The sequence below is a fragment of the Periplaneta americana genome, chromosome 9 (assembly GCF_040183065.1).
Source record: "Periplaneta americana isolate PAMFEO1 chromosome 9, P.americana_PAMFEO1_priV1, whole genome shotgun sequence".
Taxonomy (NCBI): Eukaryota; Metazoa; Arthropoda; class Insecta; order Blattodea; family Blattidae; genus Periplaneta; species Periplaneta americana.
Window position 1 is genome coordinate 148,477,010 of NC_091125.1, and position 20,229 is coordinate 148,497,238.

Here is a 20,229-nt window from a genome sequence, read left to right on the forward strand (position 1 = left end):
ATAAAATAAGTACCTAAAAGTTAAGAGTGATTACAAATTCTCCTATGTACTACAAACAGATGCGGTCCTGTGGCATGGCCAGCACGATCTCCCGACTTAAATTTTTGGATTTCTATCTTTGGGGACGGTTAGAAAACATCGTCTATCAAGATCGTCCCACAACAAGGGATGACATGAAACAGCGAATCCGAGAGACCTTCCAGTCATTTGACCACGCCGAAGTCTTAGGAGTCGCTGACAGTGTTAGAAGAAAATTACGGGTGTGTGCTTCTCAGAACGGCAGACAGTTTGTACATTTGTAAAAATTAACGGCATTGTCCAGTCTTCCAGGAACATCTGTCAACATTAATTGTCTTGTTAACATTTTCGTATTATAACATTTCTCAATATTGATGACATTGTCTTTTCGTACGTTTTCTCATTGAAAGAATGGGAATTGATAAAACCGTTTCCCATGTTTGTTTTGAAGAGCTATATCAAATGGTACCATCAGGGACGGCGTTGAGAGTTACGTGGAACAGTCAAGGGATCATGTAGGCTGTAGGGCAATTCGCAGGCGGCGCGCGGGGGCATGTTTAGAGCGGGAGGTCTTATAGCATGCATGCCATTCCATCCCGGGTAGTACAATGTATCTATCCGAGCTAATTTGTGAACTAAAAGTTTAATGGAACCTAGTTGGATACTACGAGGCGCATCCAGAAAGTAAGTTTCCCGATTTTTCCCCTTGAAAGTAAACGTAATTAGCCGTGTCAATTGCGTATGCGTAACAGATCTGTGACGTATCAATCATATGCCAGCCGGACAGGTCCCGCCTGGTGCCAGTAGCGTGGCGGCAGTAGTCCGAAATGGAAGCTCTTATTCCTTCTCCCGCCGCCTGCGCGGTTCGGTCGGTGATAAAGTTCTTTAATGCACAAAGCATTGCTCCAATTGAAATTCATCGGCAGCTCTGTCAGGTCTATGGGCCGAACATCATGAGTAAGCAGATGGTGCGTCGCTGGTGTAGGCAGTTTTCCGAAGGTCGTCAAAGTGTCCATGATGAAGAGCGCAGTGGACGACCGTCCCTCATCAATGATGATCGTGTTGAGCTGGTGCGGAAGTGCATCGTGGAGAACCGTCGCTTCACGATTACGGAGCTGAGCAGCCATTTTCCGCAGATATCGCGATCCTTGTTGCATGAGATTGTCACTAAGCACCTGCTGTTCAAAAAAGTGTGTGCCAGGTGGGTGCCGAAAAACCTGACACCCGAACACAAATTGCAACGTTTAGGAGCAGCACTGACATTTCTGCAACGGTATCACGTTGACGGCGCGGCGACGAGTTCCTCGACAGGATCGTCACGAGCGATGAGACTTGGATTTCGCACTTCACCCCGGAAACCAAGCAGCAGTCAATGCAATGGCGGCATAGTGGATCTCCGGTCAGGACGAAATTCAAACAGACGCTGTCGGTACGGAAAGTGATGTGCACGGTGTTCTGGGACAGGTAGGGCATTCTGCTCATTGACTTCCTTCCAAGAGGTGAAACAGTGAACGCTGACCGTTACTGTGAAACATTGCGAAAATTGCGACGTGCCATTCAAAACAAGAGGCGTGGAATGCTTACTGCAGGTGTTGTGCTCCTCCATGACAATGCTCGTCCACATACGGCTCGGCGCACAGCAGCTGTTTTGACGGAATTTGGCTGGGAGTTGTTTGATTATCTACCCTACAGTCCTGATCTGGCTCCCAGCGATTTTCACGTTCTCTTGCACCTCAAGAAATTCCTGTCCTCCGGTGAGCGTTTTGGAAATGACGAAGAGCTGAAGACGTCTGTCACACGCTGGTTCCATTCACAGGCGGCAGAGTTCTACGACAGAGGGATACAAAAGTTGATCCCACGATACGACAAGTGTCTCAATTCTGATGGTGGCTATGTTGAAGAATAGCTGAAACATTGCTGTACCTGTTGGCAATAAATGTTTTCCTGAAAGTGTGTGTTCTTTAAAAAAAATAAGGAAACTTACTTTCTGGATGCGCCTCGTATTTCCACGCAAGTAGGATTGCATTATTTTTGCACATACTGTAGCTTGTAGTCTCTCTTTTGCAGCATTGGTCAGAAATGAAGGAGACCCTACTATAATTAATATTTTACGAGCTTGACCTTCATCAAGACTCGAGTAATGTGTCCTGAAGTACAATTAGGATGGAAGCGACTCTTGCACTCGACAACTTCAGCTGTCACTTAGCCTTCGTGAGGGACGCTTCGGTCAAGTTATTAGTGTCCGGAAGGTGTATTCGTAGCAGGAGAATGTCAGGCTAATCTCGATGCGTCGTAGCAAAGAGGTAGTGACATGAACTGGCTTTTGTCTTAACCTTCCTATGACATAAAATCGCTTAAAGGGAGCATATACATCTTCGAAAAGCCGAATTTCTTTAATTGCATTTTCGTCAACAGTATGGTGACAAAAATTTTTAAATATATCAAATACTTTTCGAGTTACGATCTAAAACATGAGACTGTGTCAATTTTATTTCACTTCAAATTTATTTTATTTTATTTCTAATTTACTCAAATTTCAAGTTTCAAACACATCACAAGATACTTTAACATGGTCAAGTGCAAATTTATAGGCCTATAGACATATTTAATAGCCGTCCCAATCAGAGTTTAATAATCGGCCTCCTAATCAATTCTAAAAAATATTTATATTTAATTCAATGATAATACATCAGACTACAGAATATATTAAAACACTAGAAATAAAATAATACAATCTATAAAAAAGGATATATTATTAATATAAGAGGAATATAGGATATAAAATAAAATAGTAACTAAAATTAAAATTATAGCTACAATGTAATTATATAATATAATATATTATTAATACAAGAGAAATATAGAAAATAAAATAAAATAGAAACCACAATTAAAATTACAGCTCAATGAAATTAAATAATATAATATATTATATTAAATGTGGTGAACTGTGTGAGCGATACCATTCCAGCAAATGTCAGAAGAGAACAGACTCGATCATGGAATATTCCAAAAACTGAGGAACAGCCAGCAGAAGTGGATAATGAAAAAAAGAATATCTACAATCCTACCATTCCCTATTACCCCAAAAATACCAGCTAAAAGAGCTTGAAGTAATCGGACTTCTGGTTGGAGCAAGAGGTACCGCTACTCTCTTCATGAAAGATGTGTTTAAGAGGCTTGGAATACCTACATCTATTATTCCGATTGTAACCCTAGCTGCATAGAAAGGATCAATTGCTCTCCTGAAGAATCACGTATATTCGAAATCAAACTGAGTTCAGTAGCATTCTTTACTTACTTTACTTACCTTTCTAAAAATAGGTATATTTTCACTAATCTAAAAAAATATATATATATATTTGTAATTATGTACTTGTAGGAATTTCATTGTTAAAACAAAATCAATGGTTTTTCATGACCTTGTAAAAATTTCTATGGTTAAGTACTCTTTGTCCCTTGTGGCAGCTCACGAATGGTGAGAAGATATATAAAATTTAAATTTAAATACCAATTGCACATCTGTGCGCCGTTCTTCTTTATTACATATTATATTAGGCCTATTAATATAAGAGGAATATAGGAAATAAAATAAAATAGGAACTAGAATTAAAATTACAGCTACAATGAAATTATGTAATATAATATATTATTAATACAAGAGGAATATAGAAAATAAAATAAAATAGGAACTAGAATTAAAATTACAGCTACAATGAAATTATGTAATATAATATATTATTAATACAAGAGGAATATAGAAAATAAAATAAAATAGGAACTAGAATTAAAATTACAGCTACAATGAAATTATGTAATATAATATATTATTAATACAAGAGGAATATAGAAAATAAAATAAAATAGGAACTAGAATTAAAATTACAGCTACAATGAAATTATGTGATATATTATATTATTAATACAAGAGGAACATAGAAAATAAAATAAAATAAAATAAATTAAAATAGGAACTAAAATAAAAATTACAGCTACAATGAAATTATGTAGTGTAATAGGCTAATACAATATAATATAATATAATATAATATAATATAATATAATATAATATAATATAATATAATATAATATAATATAATATAAGAGGAATATAGAAAATAAAATAAAAGAGGAACCAAAATTAAAATTACAGCTACAATAAAATTATATAATATAATATTATATTAACATAGAGAAGAACAATATCGTACATGAATGAATTAGGACAATTTATGAAAAATATATAATCCGAAATTATAGAATACAAATATAATATAGGCTGATTAATTCATACATATAGGCTATAAATTTATTTAATCAAATTGAAGACATTAACAAGTTTCTTATTTTCTTGTTATAAGCTAGTGGATTACATGTTAGAAGTTCTGGGTGTAATTTAGCTAAAGAATTGTACAACCGAGGGCCAAAATTAATGCTATGCTTTAGACCAGCAGATGTGAATCATTTAGGTTCTAATAATATTGAATTATTATTTCGTCTTGTGCCATGGTTATGTGCCTGTAATACAAAATTATTACGATTTTTATGATAAAATTTGAACAGAATATATTTAATTGATTTGGCCATTTAAATATGGACAACATTTCTCATCTTTGGTAAGTTTGTCGCTCATTTCCCGTATCGCTTCATATATCCATTCCTTAATATTGTCCTTGGTGGTAGGTACTGTATCTACATTAAAAAAATAAGCCAATTGGGTAATATCAGGTGAGGGGGTAAGCTATGTGATAGGTCCAGCATATCAAATCCATCTATTCCATAATTTTAGGTTAACAAATTCACATGTAGAGATACAGAAAAAAAAACACTGCGCATGTGCAGTAAACAAGTTTCTGGTGGACAGTCCTGCGAAATTGTTGCCTACATATAGGTGAACTTCCATCAAGACTTGCTCCAAGTAAGTCTTGCAAAATATGCATGAACACCATCACCTAATAAATGGTTATCAGGATGTTACTGTTGTTTTCTTTGCCAGTTTCTTTCTATGGTTCACAAAGAATATTAAGACTATTTAAAAGCTGCAGTAGCTGCGTGGTAGAGAACACCAGGTGTCACGCAGACGGCCCGTGTTCGAGGGCGAACAAGATCCCATTTTTGTTTTTTTCTCGGGATATGTATTATTTTCAAACACGCACTTCTCAAGGCCTTACTTTAGGAAAAAAAATGTTTTAAACAAAACTTTCCACATTTGTTTAAGAGAACCATGATATCAAACAAATTTCCATAATGTCATTCAAAATATCACAGCTGTACCCCATGAGTGGGATTCAATGGAATGCCGTACATGACGCCATCTGAAATGCTTCGTGCTCTAATGAGATTTGAAAAAATAAAACAAGTATCAATTTTATTGATTCATTTAAGAGAAATTAATTTGTAGGCAACTATGTACATTCAACAATTGATGCGTCTAACCACGAACTTAATTTTAAAAAATTTGCCATTAAGAAACGGATACAAATACTATCTCAAATCCAAAATTATTTTACTTCAAACATACATAATAAAACCTTTCCCTAGTGATTTAATAATGTTTTCTTTAAGTCCGTCATAAACTTATCTTGTATTACAATGTGATGTTTTTATTTCATTTTACTAGATGAACGTTTTCGGTTTTATAAACCTTCTTCTAGTAAAATGCAATAAAAACATCACATTGTAATATCATATAAGTTTATGACGGACTTAAAGAAAATATTGTTAAATTAACAAAACTTATCGAAAAAAATGGGTATAAAATTTCCCTAGTGAATGATACAGTCTGATCCGTTTAGGTATGGATAATATTAATTTATTATTATAAAGGTATTATGATAGTAGAAAAATTTCTTGCTGGTTATATTATGATTAAAAGATGAGAGTTTGCATATACGACAATCAACAATACATAATCTGAAAGAACAAATGAAAATCATAGATGATTAAAATGGCTGCTACAAATCAACAGTGGACACAATGTGTTCTTTGGTATGCTAAATTTGAGAGTGTTAAAAGAGTTCAAAGGGAATTTCGACGTGAATATGGCGTGCGTAATGTACCTAAATGCGATTCCATAATGTTGTGGTATAGAACATTTGTAGAAACATGTTCTGTGTCAAAAATAACATGCAGGAGGTCGCAGGCGAAACCCAGTACGAGAAGCAGCTATCTCTTGGCTCGGCCCCCAAACTCCCCAGATCTAACCCCTCCTGACTTCTTCGTGTGGGGTTTTGTTAAAGACATTGTCTATTCACAGAAACCCAGGAACATTGATGATCTGAGAGTAAAAATTATGCAAGCTTTTCAACAAATCAACCCTCCTATGTTGCAACTGACATGGGCAGAATTGCATCACCGTTATGAGTTGTGCAAGATGCGCAATGGGGGTCAAGTTGAGTTCTGAGGAATCTACTATCTTTCAGTGTTGTATGCACAAAGTTTCAACAAATAAAGTTCAGTAATAAAATGTTTTACGGTGTCTTTATTTTATCCCTACCCAAACGGATCACTCTGTAGATTACCTGAAAGTTTTTTAAGGGAACACACATGATTTTAAAACTTTCAATATATGCTAAAGAGGTTGAAAATAGTCAAAGGAATAACATTTAATTAGTTTTTTGAGCTCAGTCTAAATAAAAGTTAAAAATAAATTTCTCAATTTCATGAATTTACCATTACAGCAAAATTTTATTCTAAATGCAATATGAATATGCCCTGAAGTAACTTAATATTAGTATTTCATACAAATGCTGACTAAGTTTTATTGATCAACATTTAATTTACCTCTGTGAGAAGATTCAGATAAATCTAACAATAACTATTTTGCAGCAAGCTTTTTTAATCCAAGAAAATGCTTAAAATTTAAAAATCGAGGAAAAAGAAATAAAATGCATTTATCTCAATTCACTCAAGCACCGTATGTGTGGCCACATTTGATTACGGGCTCTGAAATACGAAATAAAAATATATTATGGAACTAGAAGCTTCAAAAATATAACTACGAATATAAAAACAAATAAGCGAATTTTTTCCATTATTTCACCATATTTTAATAGTTTAAAATAGATTAAATTAGATGTCTAAAAACAATATGTATAAACAAGGTCAGTTAAAATGGAACAATTACAAAGAGATTGTACAATAAAAAAATTCGTCAAGGTTATAATATAAAAAAGGATTTAAAATTAACCAACTAGAGGTGTAAAATTTGAGAGCAGCTCTGCTTAAATTAAAAATATATGATGGAAATTTATTTGCAAGCTTCAATGACATATGACAAAAGTTTTTTTTTTTGGGATTTAGGAAGTCTACAAGTTACGATATTAAAATAATTTCCTTCTCTTAGGAATGAGTATGATTTCTTAATGTTAAAGTTGGAAGATTATCTTTAACATACAAAATTAGCTCTAGAATATGTATACATTTATTACAGTCATGATTTTGTTTTTCACAAATAATGGTTTACAATGTTCATTTAAAGGTTGCATTTGATATAATTCTTATTGAAGCAACAGAACTCTATTTATAAAAGCACTGTTGTCCCATAGCAATATTCCATAGATAAGAGTACTTTGAAAGTAAGCAAAATAACCATCACGAATATAGTTTTCAGGTACAACAGTTTTTAATCTCTTAAGGAAAAACAAAGTTCTTGAAAGTTTAGTAGAAATATGATCAATATGACTTTCCCATGTCAACTTGGAATCAACAATAATTCGTAACATATTAAACTGACTTTGTTCATGATCGGTCTTCTTTAGAGTAAAAATCACACGTTCAGTTTTAGCTGGGTTCAATAAAAATCCATTTACATTAAACTAAACTTCAGCATCTCTTAAATTATGTTGAGGAAAGCTTTTCAAATACTTAACATCACTATGGTTAATTAAAGGAGTAGTATCATCTGCATACAGACCAGTATCAGCATTTATTATAGGCTAGGTCATTAGTAGCTAGCAGAAACAATATCGGACCCAATACGGAGCCCTGAGGAATTTCATAATAATAATAATTCATTACCAGACATCGGATTCTAGGGCAAATGCCTATTTTGTTTCTTTAGGAGAAAAGTAAAAATAATTATTAATATTTGTGTTTCATGGAAATTGAAAGGTATTCAAAGAGTTTTATAGTGCCCTAAAATGCCCTAAAACGGTTATTAGAGCCTAATTTGTTAATATTCGCCTAAAAATGCCTAACTCACTGTAAAGTTTCGCATTTTACTCTTACTTTTTATAATTTATACATGCATTCACTGCGAAATTTAATGCATTTAAAAAGTGGAAAGTTTGCTTCACACCGGCCATGAAACCATTGATAAAGGAAACAAAATGTTTTGAATCTCACGACACTCGCAATAGATTTCACCGAATTTAACATGTTTGGAGGCATACATGCCGACAAAGAACCAACCTTAGTTTTGAAGCAGGCAACAATCACAACATGTGCTGCTACCGATTCAGAGATATACTATACTATAAAAATGACTGTTTTCGGTCTCAAACCGATTAGCTGTACTGCCTTTCAGAGTGTCATAAAATCACAATTTTTGGAGAAAGAGTGTTTTTGAAATATTTATGAAAAGTCGTAAAACTGCGAATTAGTAGGGTAAACCGTTACAAAATATTTAAAAGAATGGCCCTCCTAGTGTTAACACTACCAGTAAATGCAACAATAAGTGGAACTTTGTATTTTTGTCCAATTGAATCTCAATAACAACGGTTCATTTGAATGCTCGTTAACAGTTGCTCTTTCCCTCACCTTATTTGTGTTGAGAAGTTCTGAGCGGTAGGACGTTTTCCTGTGAAGTTTAACGCGATAATGCCGAAAAATATAAGTGCAAAATCTACATTGATCCGGCAATGGCTAACAGAATATTCAGAATTCACTTATGATGGAAAAATAATATTCTGCAAGATTTGTAGCAAACAGGTATGTAACAATAGTTGAAATATATAAATTCTATTAATTTTAATGAGTAGGCCTATAATATTTATACATTGACTGAGCTATCCTGAGGTATAATTCTTTTTAAGACCACTACACTTTAACCTTTTAAATTCCGATAGTTAAAATATTTGCAGGTCATTAAAATTTTGATTGTTCGAACCCACTAACTTTGTGATAGAAATACGGCAATACAACAATTAGGATTTTATTTTAATTCAGTTTACTTTACATTTTTAGATTTCGCAAGGAAAGAAGTGCCACCTAAAGCAGCATGTGCAAGGATCGGCTCATAAGGCTAAAGCTCAGCAGAAAAATCAACTGCAACAAACTTTACTAACACAACCTACTTCATCCAATCTCAGCAGCAATTTCTATGCTGATTTAACCAGAGCGTTTGTTGCTGCTAACATTCCCTGGAATGCAATTGAAAATCCGGTTTTAAGACAGTTTTTACAAAAATACTGCAAACAAAATATCCCATCTCAGTCGACCCTAAGAAAAAATTACTTAGACAGAATATACAATGAAACTTTAGCTTCCTTTCGGGAGGATATAGGTGATTCTTACATATGGGTCTCTGTGAATGAAACCTCAGATCCTATGAATAGGTATATAGCAAATATGGTAGTAGGAAAACTTAGTCCTGATGGACCTTCTATTCTACACCTCGTATGTGTTAAGGAACTTTCGAAAGTGAATAGCCAAGCCATTGCTTATTTTGTAAATAAAGGCCTACAGTCTTTATACTCAGGTAATATAGACGATTCTAAAGTTCTGTTGTTTTGTACTGATGCTGCCTCATACATGGTTGCTGCAGCTCCACTTCTTAAAACATTTTATCCTAACCTCACGCATGTAACCTGTCTAGCACATGGCCTTCACAGGGTTTCTGAAACAATCCGGAATGAATTTCCTCTTGTCAATTCGTTTATTTCTAACACAAAAAAATGTTTTTGTAAAGCCCCATCCAGGATTTCAATATTCAGAGAGAACTTTCCAGATATCCCACTCCCACCTCAGCCGGTTGTTACACGATGGGGAACCTGGATTCAGTCAGTGGTGTATTATTCTAAGTATTTTAAAGAAGTGGTCACAGTTATTGATAAATTACCTGAAACTGATAGTGCAGCGCGTGTGAAAGCAGTGAAAGATTGTCTGAATGACTCACGAGTGAAAAACGATATTGCCTACATAACATCAAACTTTTCTTTCATGCCTGCAAGCATTGAACAATTAGAACGTGAAAAACAATCTCTTTGTAGCCAAATAGCAATAGTAAAGGAAGCTAAAGTGAACATACATTCTGCTTTGGGCGAAACTGGGAAAAAAGTTAAAAATAAGTGGGACAACTTATTAAATAAGAATGTAGGATTTTCATTGTTGGAAAAAGTATCAAGAGTGATATCGGGGGAAAGTGCAAATGTTCCAGTAAGTATTGATGTTTCTATTGTACCTAATTTAAAATTTGCGCCTCTCACATCAGTTTCGGTTGAAAGAAGTTTTTCTGCTTTCAAAATGATTCTCAGTGACAAAAGGCAAAGGTTAACTGTGGAGAATTTAGAAAAAATTCTGGTGGTGTACTGTGCAGATAATTATAATAAAGTCTGAGCATGGAACTGAATTTCAATAACTTAAAATGAGTAATCTTGATATCAATAATCATTATTTCATTAGTTTCAATATATTAAATTTGTGCAGCTCTGTTTATAAATATAATATAGTATTCTTTTTTAACGTTTAAACATACTTTTTTGTGCGTATTTTAGTGTATAACTACAAATTTCAGTGAAAAAAATAAGTATGATACCTTGATGTGCCTAAAATGCCTATTTTCATTAAAATAGAGCCTAATTTTACAAATTTTGAGCTTATTTTAGGCGCCTAAAACTGCAATTTTTAGTGCCTAAAAATCCGATGTCTATTCATTACATCAGATTTTTTACCATTGAACGGAACAGCTTGTTTGCGATCTGATAAGTAAGATTAAAAAATCTTCAACTACTTCATATGATACCCAAATAACTTAATTTAGTCAATAGAATACTACAGTATGATCAACGCAATCAAAAGCCTTGCTTAAATCAAAAAAGGTTGCATGAAAATAAACATTATTTTCAAAAGCTTGCTTTACAAGACAACTAACTGCGCCTATGATATTATCATAGTCTACTATATACAGTCACGAAGCTTGGGGTGATTTTTTGCATTTCTCACGATAGTTGCTAGCCGCTTGGAGCGCTGTGAGTACTAGGAACAATAGACTATGTCACTGCCATCGTGATCTAATACAGGCCGTAAGGCAGACCATGTGACTCGCTTAACCCAATCACGAAGGACGGCGTTTCAACCATATAAATTAATTGGAATGCATAAAGACTAACATATATTTTTCTAAAATGTAGTGTAATTGCATTAATAAAATTTAAAACAATGATTAGGAGTCACTTCAAACATAATTCCTTGCGAGTTAAGATGTAATATTATTTTTGGTGTGAAAATTACGTTGTTCGTATGTGTAATACCTGCCTTTATTTCGATTAAATATTGCGAAATTCTTGTATATTCATTTATGCACAATTCAATAATTTTCAGTTGGACCGCACGAATATTTAGATATGTTGAAATTATAGGTCATGTTTACTGTACCAGTTGCTCCTTTCTATCTAATTTTAGTGGTCTCCAATGCCCTGCCACTACATATGTATGTTATGTCATATGGAAATTACAGGTTATGTTTACTATATTTAACTTACATTCCTATATTCGCAATTATACATTATAATTAAACATAATGTCATGTATGATACCCGTCACATTCTATTTGTCTGTATTTTAATACTACAATTGAGTACTGAATTATTGTATTTATCTACTACCTAAGAGACAAAGTAACACAATCGTACGTACACTAATTTCATAGGAGTGGTATGGTAAATTTTCTGTCTACAATTAAGGAAGGTAGATGTGCTAAATTAAAATCACAATATAAATTCGTTTTTATTGACCTCAAAATAGCTTCCATTCTAAACTTAAAATGTTGATGCGAACAGATTATGTTAAAGCGTAAAATTCTCTTCACATTAAAATAACACAGTTTTGTAATTATTTCTGCAACATATTATGCAACAAAAAGTAAACGGAACTTATGGACACATTACACTAAATAGAACTTAGCAATGATACGCAAAAAAGTTATAATATAATATTTCACTGAGCTCCATTACTGAAATAGAAAACCCGAACATACATTACGGCCTGGTCTAGATCGAAAAGGCATTGACTGTGCCGTATTTCGCTTTGTTGTGAAAAGTTGTGTAAACTGTGAAATGTTCGTTATCGGTTGTAATAACTGTAAATGGCTAATAATGAATAATAATATGGGACAAGGAGACGTTTGTGGTACTATAAATATTGTAAGAAAAAGAGATCAGATTTATCCTTCTTCCGAAAAATCCAGGAAGGTGAGTTTATAAAATATAATATATACTTTATCAAAATAATATAATATTTCACATTTCAATAGTGGAAGGAAGGTGTTAATTTTTTGAAAAGAATACGATATCGAAAGTACAATAGATTTTGTGCGAGATCGTGCGTATTTGCTTGCTTTCCGCACAAAACCAATACGCGGTAAGTGTGAAATACCACATTCAGTATTCCCAACGTAACACACACAACAATTTCCCCTCTTCTTACCGCTTAAGCGCCATATTCATTTTACTGCTGTAGGCTTTTAACATATTATTTTTAGAGACGTTTAACATAGTAATAATTATAAATTGGAAACTTGCCAGTGCAATTTCACCTAAATTGCACTGTTAATTATTTTTTTTAAATATTTGCAAAAATTAAGTAAAGTCTACTACTCCACGAAACTTATTGCATTCCTGATACAAGTAACATTAAGGAAGCCGTGAAAAAATCAACAACATTCCAGATTCCGATGTTATTACTGCAATATGTTATATAAATAATATTGTTAAAATATTAAAATGAAAAATAAATCATTACATAGCCTTACCGTTTGTTTTAAGTTCGCATTTATAGACTGGGGTGAAAAAAAGACAGACGTATATCACGGCCTGATGGAATATAGTAAACACAGAAAACATTTTATAGCAACAATGTTGAAGATAGATATTTTAGTTTTTAAAAGTTTCCGTCATTGAACAGAAACCAAGATGGAGATTTCATTGCAACTAATTAGAAATTCGTCTTTCAGGTATGTAATAAACGATCTTCGCACAAAATAATGTACGATACACGAGCGGTATGTTTGTTTTCATGTTCTCGGAAATTAAAAAGGCTCAACTACGTTTCGCTTTTTCAATCTTTTCCTCGAACACGAAAACGTCAACATACCGCTATTATCGTCTGCTGGGGAAAGGGTCTTTGATGAGGCGATAGTAGCGATCCTGGTGGTTAGCAACTATCTATGGATGCATATTTCAACTGTCTATGTTTGCATATTTAGTAAGTATTGAGCTTCGTGACTGTACATACTAGACTGTGGTATTATGTTTAGACCGGAAACCATATTGCTGGTAATATAACAACTTGTGCCCCTTAAGATAAAAAGTGAATTGCGTCCTTGTTCCCATACAGGCTGGGGTGAACGTCTCTTAGATACGAGACAATGCCGGCCGTGTTAGATCTGTCAATAGCCTATATGGTTGCGGTATGTATCTTTCAAACTTATGTTATTACTCTTAGTTTCAACACAGTCAATTGTTATTTCAACTCACAGACGACTGAAACAAACTATGCGGTATTCATGCTGTGTGTGTTGCTATGACAACCGGCTCGCAAAGTCTTCTTGACAGCAGTCTTTTGTTTGACAAGCGAATTTGCTGAAAGACTGAAAACGATTAGCATGTGTGAATAATATAATCAGCTTACCTTGTGACGTCATCGCCCAAAGCTAAGTGGTGGGAAGAGAGTTCATTCTTCGATCAAGGTCTTCAAATATTTTCCTACAAATAAAGAAGAAAATAAAATTCAAATACGTTCGAAGTATGAGCAAAAAGACACTGCGCTCTTTCTTTCTTCTTTTTTAGATTTATCAATAAAGCTGAAATTGTGGTGCGTGCACGCTGTCTTTACGTGTGAAAGATAGAGGAAAGGATTTGATTTAATACGATTGGAGGAACCGAAGTGTTTCACAAGTAAGACCCTTAATTACTGTATCTACTTTCGTCCAAGGTAATATAACAAAATTATTGAAAAATACCCAAATTTACAAATTGACAATTTCAGTAAATTTAAAAATGCCGTTAGAAATATTTTAAAATTATATATGTTTAATGTATATTTCAGTATTTGAGTAAATGAAATTTTAAATTTTAAAACTATATACAGGGTGATTCACGATAATTTATCGTTAGTTACGGATCTTATTTCCGAAGACATTCTGAGCAAAAAATGTCATATAAACATTTGTCCTAATCGCAATATTTTCAAAGTTACATTAATTTGGAGTTGTTAGTAAAATACTTTTTTCTTTAGTTTTACGGGTAAAAAAATTACAAATAGAGAATCAACTGTTCAGAAGTGTCATTTCTTTAATTGGCTAGTGTCCTTAAGCTAAAAATGTGTTGTTAATTGCTTTGAAAAGATTATATTTTTCAATTTTTGTCTAAAAATTACATAATTCTTATGCACATATCACAAAAATTGTTACAAAACATACGACTTTAGGAACTTGATTCTTTATAGTTCAATTATGCATCCTAATGTACAGTCTTAAAGAATTTACAAGAATGGCGTGATTTGTAACAATGATTGTGATAAATGCGTAAGAAAATGTAATTTTGTAGTTAAAAAAAATCTGTACGAAGCAACTATGGAATTCACAACACATTTTTAGCTTCAGAATACTAGCTAATTAAAGAAATAATACTCCTGAATAGTTCATTCTTTATCTGTAATATTCTTTTACCCTTAAAACACAAGACTAATGATATTTTACAAACAACTTCAAATTAGTGTAATTCTGAAAATATTGAGATTAGGACAAATGTTTATATGACTTTTCGCTCAGAATGTCTTCGGTAATAATCTCCGTAAGGAACGGTAAATCCTCGTAAATCACCCTGTATATATAGGCCTACGCCTGTTACAAACCAACATACATTTAGGGCAAATAAAAAAACATTCACAATTTTAGCACAAGACACAAACCAGATCTCCATTTACCTTCTGTCAGTCTAAGCAGTTACAAAAAAAGCAGTTCACTATTCACGTATTACAGACTTCAATCCACTAGTTATTTTAAAGGGGACTGATCTAAAAAATAGGTATATATGGCCTAGAAAGGCGATTTTTGGAGTTTTACATTTAAAAAATTCTAAATATTGTTGTGAATCATTTCACCAAATTTAATTTTCATATTCCACTTCTAACACGTGTTTATGCCGCCATTTTTGAAGTCGTACGCTATTTAAATGCAAAATTACTGTGATTTTCCTTAATTTTCTAACTGATTCTTCGCATACTGAGACAGAAAATACGCTTCAGATAGTAGCCTACATATATTTGTCCAACTTATGGCAGAAGTTCTGGATGTATGATTCCCTATAGGCCTACTATATTATCAAAATATTAACATAAATTAATATGAGGAATTAATAATGCTGATATTACTTACACTACAGTTTTGAAAAACTGTATGTATGTAGCAAGTAATACCCAGAGCTAGTATGCAAAAATAATTCATGTATCTTTTATAGCAGTGGTCGTCAGCACTCGCTGAAATGTGAAAAGCGTAAGCGGTGCCGTCCCGTCTGCACCGTCGTGCAGCAGGAAGAGAAAGAGAGTATTCCCGTTAGCAGCCACGAGTGCACCATGGTGCACTGTGTTTTCCGCGGGTAAGAGCCGCTAGCCCCAGAGAGCTCTGCGGTGAGGACCGGTCTTTTATAGCTTAGAAATTACCAAAATTCATTTCATTTAAACCTTGGTGTCTATTTTCTCGGTTTACATTTTTCTACACATTCACTTCTTCAAAATCTATCTAGTCCCACATTTATTGACATATTGTTCTAAAATTTCTTCCGCTGTTTCAATGTAGGCCTATTCCAATATCTGATAATTGGCATTAAATTTTGTGTAGTGTAAAGTATGATTAGATGTAATAGTAATATACGTTACAAGAGCGGTATGTTGACGTTTTCATGGTCGAGGAAAAGATTGAAAAGCGGAACGTAGTTGAGCTTTTTTAATTTCCGAGAACATGAAAACAAACATACCGCTCGTGTATCGTACATTATTTTGTGCGAAGATCGTTTATTACATACCTGAAAGACGAATTTATAATTAGTTGCAATGAAATCTCCATCCTGGTTTCCGTTTAATGACAGCAACTTCGGAAAACCAAAATATCTTTCTTCAACATTGTTGCTATAAAATGTTTTCTGTGTTTACTTTACTCCAGCAGGCCGTGATATACGTCTGTCTTTTTTCCCCCCAGTCTATAAATGCGAACTTAAAACAAACGGTAAGGTTATGTAATGATTTATTTTTCATTTTAATATTTTAACAATATTATTTATATAACAGATTGCAGTAATAACATCGGCATCTGGAATGTTGTTGATTTTTTCACGGCTTCCTTAATGTTACTTGTATCAGGAATGCAATAAGTTTCGTGGAGTAGTAGACTTTACTAAATTTTTGCAAATATTTAAAAACAATAATTAACATTGCAATTTAGGTGAAATTGCAGTGGTAAGTTTCCAATTTATAATTATTACTATGTTAAACGTCTCTAAAAATAATATGTTAAAAGCCTAAAGCAGTAAAATGAATGTCGCGCTTAAGCGGTAAGAAGAGGGAAATTGTTATGTGTGTTACGCTGGGAATACTGAATGTGGTATTTCACACTTACCGCGTATTGGTTCTGTGCGGAAAACAAGCAAATATGCACGATCTCGCACAAAAAAAATGTAATTCCCTAATATGCATGATTTTTTAAAATTTGAAATGATGACATTTAATAACTTTTAATTCAAAACATAATTGAAGTTTGAGAAAACTAGATGCCAATTATGTTCCATCATTCCGTAAGCTACCTTAAGAGAAAACATTATTAAAAGATCTGTGAAAATGTAGCACAAGATAGGAACTATACAGATATCAAAATATTAACATAAAATTAATATGAATAATTAATAATGTTGATATAACTTACTGTACACTACAGCTTTGATTTTTTTATTTTATTGTGTTATTTTACGACGCTGTATCAACATCTAGGTTATTTAGCTTCTGAAGGAAATGGAGGTGATAATGCCGGTGAAATGAGTCCGGGTTCCAGCACTGAAAGTTACCCAGCATTTGCTCGTACTGGGTTGAGGGAAAATCCTGGAAAAAACCTCAACCAGGTAGCTTTCCCCGACCGGGATTCGAACCCGGACCACCTGGTTTCGCGATCAGACGCTCTAACCGTTACTCCACAGGTGTGGACACTACAGCTTTGAAAATTTGCATGTATGTACCAAGTAATGCCGAGAAATAGCATGTAAAAAGTTATTCGTGTACCTTTTATAGTTTAGAAATTACCAAAATTCAGTTCAGCCCCTCCCCCTTAAAGATTTGACTCATTAGAGAACATTTAGAACAGAATTAATCAAATTTCTACATACTCATACCTTCGGCACAACTGATTAAATATTGTTTTTGCTTGTAAATTGAATTAACCTGCTTGCTTTGTATTGTATAATTTTGTATGCCTCGACTGATGAATTGTGTATGATGTAAACTGCATTAAACGCTTGCTTTATATTGTATATTTAATGCATAGCTCAACACTGATAAATTGTTTATATTTGTAAACAGAGAATTAATCTGTTTGCTGTGTATTGTAAATTTATGTATACCTCAACTGATGAATTATTTATGCTTGTAAACTGAATTGGTTTGCTTGCTCTGTATTGAATAATTTTGTTTATCTCGACAGATGAATAGTTTAGACTTGCAAATTGAATGAATCTGTTGTGTATTGTATGTTTTGGTATAGTTCAACTGCTTGCTATGTATTTTATATATTCTTTTGTATAGTTCAACTATTTATTATGTCTATTAATTTGAGAAAAATTCGTTCCCGCAACTGGAATCGAACCCGAGTCCTTTCAGCTCTGCACACAGAGCGCTCTTTCCACCTGAGCTATACCGGGACACGAACCACGGTGCCGAATTCGGTTCCTGGTGCCGGAACGAATTTTTCTCTAATTAATAGATATATACATTATGGCTAATCATTGCATTCAATGACGACGGTGAGACCTCATATATGAATATACAGGGTGATCTGTTTGGGTATGGATAAAATAAAAACACCGTAAAACATTTACTACTGAACTTTATTTGTTCGAAATTTGTGCATACAACACTGAAAGATGGGAGATTCCTCAGAGCTCAACGTGACCCCCATTGCGCACCCTGCACAACTCATAACGGTGATGCAATTCAGCCCATGTCCGTTGTAACATAAGAGGGGTGATTTGTTGAAAAGCTTGAGTAATTTTTACATTCCGATCATCAATGTTACTGGGTTTCTGTGAACAGATAATGTCTTTAACAAAAACCCAACACGAAGAAGTCGGGAGGGGTTAGATCTGGGGAGTTTGGGGGCTAAGCCAAGAGATAACTGCGACCTCCTATATGTTTTTTTTAATACAGAACCTGCTTCTACAAATGTTCGAAACCACAACATTATGAAATCGTATTTAGGTACATTACGCACACCATACTCACGTCGAAATTCCGTTTGAACTCTTTTAACACTCTCAAATTTAGATTACCAAAGAACACATTGTGCCCGCTGTTGATTTGTAGTAGCAATTTTAATCATGTACGATTTTCATTTGTCCTTTCAGATTATGCATCATTGATTGTCATATATGGAAACTCCCATCTTTTAATCATAATATAACGAGCAAGAAATTGTTCCTACTATCATAATACCTTTATAATAATAAATTAATATTATCCATACCCAAACGGATCAGACTGTATATGTATATAATTATACAGGGTGTTTCAAAAATTCGGAGCATAATTTCAGGTATGTATTTCCCACATGTAGGCAATCAAAATAGTTCATTACAACATGTGTCCGGAAATGCTTCATTTCCGAGTTATGGCCTTCACAACATTGAAATTCACCGGAACGTTTTTCTTTCCGCAGGCCGTTGTCATTACAGAAGATGTTCAAAATGTCCACCTCCTGCTTGAATACAGACCTCACATCGATGTCTCATTGACCTTCGAACACGATCCCAAACTCCAGGAGTATTGCGTATGTCCTCAGAACATGCCACAATTCGATTCCGAAGGGATTCCAAATCAGGCACCGGAGACGAATAAACCAATGATTTTAAATGACCCCACAAGTATAAATCGAGAGGGTTCAGATCAGGTGAGCGTGGAGGCCAAGCAATTGGGCCACCTCTACCTATCCATCGATCAGGAAACCTTCGATCCAAGTACCGGCGAGCCGTACGACTGAAGTGTGCAGGAGCGCCATTATGCAAGAAGTGAATGTGTTGACGATTGATCAGTGGAGTGTCTTCTAAAACATGAGGTATGGTGTTTTCCAGGAAGTTTGTGTACGCCTGCCCCGTAAGTCTGTTTCATTTGAATACATGTCGCACAGTCTAACGCCTACACAACACTGAATGTAACCTTCGCCTCAGAATGAACTGTCAGAGTGCCCTCTTAATGTCTCCTTTGATGGCAACGACCTACGGAAAGAAAAACGTTCCGGTGAATTTCAATGTTGTGAAGGCCATAACTCGGAAATAAAGCATTTCCGGACACATGTTGTAATGAACTATTTTGATTGTCTACATGTGGGAAATACATACCTGAAATTATGCCCCGTATTTTTGAAACACTCTGTATATTGTACATTCTTGTAGAGCCACCAACATAGCTCAGTCGGCAGAGTCGCTTGCCTGTTGATCCTGAGCTGTCCTCAGGCTTGGGTTAGATTCCCGCTTTTGTTGATTTCCTGGTTGGGTTTTTATAGAGATTTTCCCCAGCCGTAAGGCAAATGTCAGGTAACCTATGGGAAATCCTCGGCCTCACCTCATCTCGCCAAGTAATAGTATAAATCTTGGCTTGTTTCACATGTTAAAATTAAATGTAAGTTTTAGACCCGCTTTGTTCCTTGTCTATCTTTCTGTTTAGTGTATGACGATTGTTCCCTGTTTTATTATTTCTGGGATGTGCCAGAACATTAATTCTGTTCATATTTGCATGATG